We start from the raw sequence: 7,104 nt of genomic DNA, 5'->3' as shown, positions 1-7,104 counted from the left end.
AGGGCGCCACCCTTAGGAGGGTGCCAAATTGACCACTTCAGCATCAATTCTGTGCCCCTCCAAGCGATAAAAGTCGAAAGTTTTGCGCACATTTCAGAAAATCATTTGAAAGATTAATTTAAGACCGATATTCAATTTCATAATAACCAAAATTAATTAGTGGTTAGGCCCCTTTGTGCAAATTTTTGCACACTCCGCACACAATTATTTCAAGAAGGGGGGGCGCCATTATGTATCCTTAGTCCTGGGCACCACAACCCCTAGCTACACCATTGCTCACAGTGAGACTTCTGAGTAAAATAGATATGAAATCCCAAAGCACAGCAAAATAAGAACCCCAACGTCCCAAAACAGAAATTTTTGAAGCAAAAATGGAACCCTTAAATGGAACCCTTTAAGGGTTCCATTTTGAAACTTAAAAGTTTTGGTTTTGGTCTTGAACTGTTCCATGATGTGTGGAGAATTAAAAAAAAGTAAACAACATTGGAACATTGTCCTTACCTCCCCAATAAAGCCATATTAACCCACATTGGGCACAATTTCACAGGCTGAACCCTTGCCTCAAAATCAATGACTATTAACCCTCTCTACAAGGGTGTAGACGGCATACGACAAGTTTAAATTTTCTTACAAATTCAAAAATGTCAAAATTGTTCATTTCCCTGACCATATTTAGAATAATCATGACATATGTATTAAAATGAGAACAAATAAGCCCAGTATCTGTTCAGTGGATCTTGAGATAGCTTTTGATATTTTTAGAAAATATTTTGAAGTCTATGTCCAGTATGCAGAGTATTAAAAGGGCATTTTGTGATCCACAGCCTCATCCCCCTACTTTTCTCAAAAAAAGTTGAGATTTCTATATCACTGGAATACTCTGGCTACATAATGTTTATGTACAAAATATTTCTTGCAGATTAATTCGCTTTAGCAAAGATATCATGCTGAATTTGAATTTCGCTCTGGTGCACCAGAACGAAATTACAACGTATTGTCTATGGAGCAGTGTAATACACATAATCATGCATAACTCGCAAACGCAATATCGGAATCAACTGAAATTTTGGGAATATGCTTTTTTCGTGGATATGTACAGAAAAATGTCATAAAAAGAGGATGCTAGGATCACGAAATACTCCTTTAAGTTAAAGCCATAATATAACATTTGCCGAGGTAGACGCCCTCACTGAATTTTTAAAATTCCTTTTTTACACGATTAAATTGTACTTTATTAAACCAATATACCCTGCAAAAATCAAGACTCTAAGTGTTGTAGTTTTGTCAAAATCTGTGATTTTGAATTAAAGGCTGATTCAGCGCTTTATTATTACGATGGAATTATTAGTCGAACGCATACACGATGTTCATAACACACAGTACGTCACGGTGTGCGGGACGGTGACATACACAACAAAGGGTCGTACCACAACATGACCGAAGGAGTGGTACGTATTGGCATATGTGTGCTGGTAGTAAATTCCAATTTTCTTTGCTTTGCCGTAGTTGTTCGCTCAAAAATAAAAGGGATATATCTGACAGTAAAAGCTAACATTTTATGGCAAAGAAATGCTAATCTATTTTGTTTGAAAATGTTATAATATTGCTTTAAAGAAAGATGCAAATTCACACTCTTGCTAAATACATCACATTTTATGTGACTTCGGCTACTTTTATTACAAATTGCAATTCACAGTATAAATAATTTGAAACACTTACATAAAGGTTAAGTAGAAAAATTTAAATTTATAAACATAATAGTAAATTATTTTATCAGTACTTTATTATACTGAATGCAAGAATAAGAGTTGGAGTTGCCACCCGAAGGTTTTAGGATGAGGTTAATTTATGATAGGGAATTTGTTTAGAACTATGTTGTATTAGGGTGATTTTCACTGCAATTTTGAACTGATATCCGCAGTGAAGATTTTCACTGCAATTTTTAACTGATACCTGTGGTCCAAAGAAATATCGAGTGATTTGTCATCATAGACCTTTTCAAACCGATTCATTCCGATAAAACCCGAAGCATGAAATAATTTCCCTGATCGCGCGCGCATCAAAGTACCTCTTCAGCATCATGTACAGTGCGAAGTTCCAATGTGTAACAGGCATCATCTATGATTAACTTTTGATGGTCTATTATGGATGAGAGAGGTACTTAGCTCAATATGCTAGTAAAAAATAAAAACCAATGACCCCATGTTCACGTTGGCCTAATAAGCTGTATTTTCGCGCAAAAGGGTACAATAATTCATGACATTTCTTGTCCGCTAATTTTGGTATAATTTGACCCCCTAGCTTACTGAATAAATAGCACGGTTTTCTGAACTTTTCCGATCTTGATTTGAAATGGTCTATTGGATAGAGCAAATATTAGCAGCTTCCTGTCCTATATATATATAGAAACATAATTTCTCTGAAATTTGTTCCATGCAATTTGGGCTGAAAAAAGCCTGGCGTCATATACATTGTTTCATACCTATGTAGATGTGAAAGTAATTTTTCGGTTCAATTACACAATTCAACTTTGTCAAATTACTTATTTGTCAAAGACTTTGTCAAAAGACTTATTTTTGCCAGTTCATGACAGAAATGGTAAAAAAATTTAAATTTCAAAACTTAAATGAGTTCAATGCAGCATCACTAGAAAATTGCTTTGTGGTCAACTGTTGCAATTTGATGTGAGCAATCGCTTATATCAGCTATCACTTTTCTGATCAAGTGACGGAAGATTAAAAAAACACACGCTATGCTCATTGTGACTGCTTAGTATGACAGAAACATGTATTATCTATGCAGGAATCCCTTTCATTATTCAGTCTCTGTAGTGGCAATGTCTTCTTCAGTCCGAGTGCGAAGCCTTTCAGGTAGGACATCTTTCAGAAGAGGGTGAACATCAACAGCCTGCAAATACAAGAAAGGAATTTATTTGTCTATGTGACATCAAATTCTAAGATTTGGCCAATAAAAGCCTTTTCAGCCAATGAAGTACAGGGATAAGATTTTACCAAACACAGACACCTGCATACATGCATACATATAAAGTTCATTTCATACTTCAATCTAAAAACAACATAAATACATCAAAAGAAATAAGTCCCCCTCTCAAAATTACGTCATAACATCGTAGAATAAAACTTTGTACCAATAAAACTAACTGAGAAATAATTATATGACTGTTTGCTAAGTGTTGTGTGAAAATGAAAGATGTCAATGACTTCATGGCTGAATGAGCCCAAATTAAAAGACAAAAACTGCCAATTCCAAAAGTCACAAAGTAGGCCTATGCTTGTTAACTGCAAGGTGTATTGGGTCAAGGAATGATATTGACCATCTTACCACTCACCACAACCACTCACTGTGCTGAGCTCTGCATCAAGATGGGGATTTGCATGGCTGAATGATCAAGAATGTTCACTTGGTGAGGATTTTAAACTGCACTCAACCACAGTCCACATGTGTTTTGCATTAGTGACAAGCCATGAATCAACTTTTGTGACAAGCATAGGCCTACTTTGTGACTTTTGATAAGGGCAGTTTTTGTCTTCAACATGGGCTCATTCAGCCCTGAAGTCATGGACATCTTTCATTTTCACACAACATTTAGTAAACAGTCATATAATTATTTCAAAGTTAGTTTTATTGGTACAAAACGAAGCCTTACAAGGGTGACTTATTTTTGTTGATGTATTTATAATATCATTAAAAGAAAGAATACCATTTACCAACACAAAATAAAATAAATAAATTTATATAACCTTTCTATAACTATAACTTGGAATTTAAACATTTAAAAATTTGGCAAACGTTACGTGTTTGGTGGGTATACTTACTTTGGCAAGTGTGTCTATCAAGCCATTCATTGTGTGGAGATCCTTCTGATATGCACTCTCCTCTGACATCATGGTGAGTGTGCCTACCTTCTGTAGTAACTGGATATATAGTAATTGTCTGTATACTACTTGAAATACTTTACTTTGACTTGTTGCTTTGTAGCTATCACCCTCTGAAAAAGAAGTATTATCATGATTATAAAGGAGCATTTGGTGACTATTTATGAGACTACAAATATCTGAGGATAGGGTTTCAAATATCTACTTCCAATTTCAGAAAACTGATACAGCACTGTTTGTGTTTTTGTTTGCTCATATGCGAGAACTACTAAGTAGTCTATAATATCATATAAGAAAACATGCAAAACAAGTGCTTTGCATTTCTTGCCCAATATTGACCAAATACTAATTCAACTTTTTACCCAGTTACATTGAAGTAAAGGTTTACTGGCCAGTGCTCTTGCAAAATTGCCTTGGTGATACTTAATCCTAATTTATGAAGAACTAAACAGTTAGGACTATAATGCTGCACGAACCTCGCACACCCATGATTATTATGAATTATTATTACTATTTGACCGATTCATTTGACCATACTCAAAAACATATGATACATATCAATGTGCTGACACAAAAGAAGGAGAGTGCAAAAATTGAAAACAAATTGAAAGTACAAAAAACACAGCATGGCAGATAGCCAGACAACATCATTAACTCTCTCTCTCTCTCTCTATGCAGGTGTCAACTGCAGACGACTTTCTAATTTTGTTTTAATGGGGATGAAAATTTGTTGTTGCCCACTACACTAAAATCCAGGCTACACCACTGTCTAAGGGAGATAGTATCAGATGCTGCTGCTGCAATTGTCAAGCCTGCTAATGATAAAAGCCTGTATCAGTTTCTGTGAGGAAGCTATGTCTAGATATTTAAACAGTCTGCCAATCTTGCTAAGAGCAAAGGTCGCGCTACAACAGGTTGATAACATGCAAATCCAAGAATGGCACCAAGATCACAGACAAGTGGTGCTGCTTACAATCACCAGCTGTAATGGCAGATATTTGACAGGGATAAGTAAGGACCTGTAAAGTTATGACTGTATCACGAAGATTTCTGACAGTTGTATGGATTAGGGTCAGGGTTGGGTGTGGTAGGTATACTGTAGTTATTCTTGGTTATCATTATGCTACATGGAGCTCACTTACCCATGATAAGGACCTGATCCAAAGCTGTGACAGTATCTTGTATTAGGGTCAGGGTTGGATGTGGTAGGTATACTGCAGTTATTCTTGGCTATCATTATACTAAATGGAGCTCACTTACCCATGATAAGGACCTGATCCAAAGCTGTGACAGTATCTTGAAGATTTCTGACAGTTTTATGACATCTGTCCTCAAACCAATCTTGTAGGCTATCTGGGTCAGCTTCTTGGATGACCTCTGACATCACCTGAGATCACAAAGAAAACGGATTGACTTTGAGTTAAAACAAGAATTCTTATAAGCAATGATACCGCTTATAATCAGATACAGAAAAAGAAAAAATAGCTCTCGTCTGACATCCTGTCAATCAAACTCTCTGTGACCCGTGATTGGTTAGCATTGCATAACTAAGGAATACGCCGCTCTGATGGAAAATTTGATTGACAAAGGACGTCAGACACAAAGTAGTTTTCTTTTTCTTGATTATAAGCATGTCAGGTTTGGGCCAGTTTAGTCATTTCATGGAAAAGATAACCCAATGAGAGATTGAAAACCCATTGGGCTATTCTAGTTGAAATCCATACACCCCCTACGGAAGACACAACCTTAATCTCCCACACAGGAGGTGCAGATGTCGAATGGAATCACCCATTTAGGTAACCCCATTTGAAATTCACACTCCTTGTGTGAAGATCAAGGTGTTATCTTCCATAGGGGGTGTATAGATTTCAACTGGAATAACCCATTATTTTACTACTGTTATTATTATTTTTATTACTTTCTCTAATTCTCTTGGGTGAATTTTGAGCCATTGAACTAATTCCGACTACTACTCAGGGTATCAAACTCAAAGCACCTGAATCCTGGAAAGAAAGCTATATAATTGGATATGGGTAAGAGGTTATCTTATCATCATGATTTCCGCATGCCTTACGCAATTGCCGGGTGCAAGTAGGGATTCTGGAAAAACAATTTTGTCCCGCAAAAACAATAATAATTGTTTCAAATTTGAACATTTCATGCTTGCTTGGTATTTGTAAAGTACCCCAACATTTTGCCCAGTTCATATGAATTTGTCGTATAACTTACCACAAGATTTTTGTAGAGAACCTTTGCCTCCATGACACCTTCTGCATAAATATTGCTGCTTTCTTGCTCAAATAGGTGGATGGCCCTAGAGAAAGGCAAAAAATATGTGTTTCAATTTCAAGATTTGCTCAAATTCAACTCATTATCTCAGTTGCATTTCTTGGTTATAAAAGATGAGGTGTAAATCTGACCAAAAAATGTCAGTCATTTTAATGGTTCTGCCTTTTTTTTATCCTACACAGTCTTTGACCTGCCATGTTGACATCTCCAACAGATCGACAGTCCAAATTTGATCACAGTTGATGATCAAACAGCATTGGTCATATTGGGAGTTTCTTATCCATGGCCCAACTTATATAGCTAAATCAGTGAAATATTTCAAAAGAGCCAAATAAGCACAGGTTAACATTGTTGCCACCTACCCACCCACACATCAATGTACACAGGCAGCTCATTTCCTCATACTGCAGGGACAAAAGTACTTCATGGTTAAAAAAAGATTTGTATCTCCAGATTAAAGCACTCTTGTAATGGTTGATAGAATAGATGATGTGACTCATACCTTGTATCTCCCTGTTGCCAGATCACTTTAGATGGTGTACTTGGACCTTTCAGCAGTCTTGTCAATGCAGTGTAACAACCAATTGACCATGTACAATGCTTACATAAATAACTCATCAAAATCTATTACGAAAAAGAAACAAACAAACAAAATTTAATCTGGCTTCATTGGACCTGAATTGTATACTACAACTATAGTAAGAATTCCAATTGAATGAACGCAGCTTTCAACAGCTGCACTCGATCCAACCGCAATCGTATATCGTGTATTTCAAACTACAACGCGAACGCACGACCTTGGATAGAATGCTAACCAATCACGAGTGCGTTGGCATGGTTGGATTCACTTTCGCGTTACTCACGCACAGTCGCACACGCTGGCGTACATCACGCAGTGTACGCAAAAATTTGTCACACT

This window comes from Amphiura filiformis, chromosome 5 (genome assembly GCF_039555335.1).
Source record: "Amphiura filiformis chromosome 5, Afil_fr2py, whole genome shotgun sequence".
NCBI lineage: Eukaryota > Metazoa > Echinodermata > Ophiuroidea > Amphilepidida > Amphiuridae > Amphiura > Amphiura filiformis.
Note: the sequence above shows the minus strand (reverse complement) of the source record.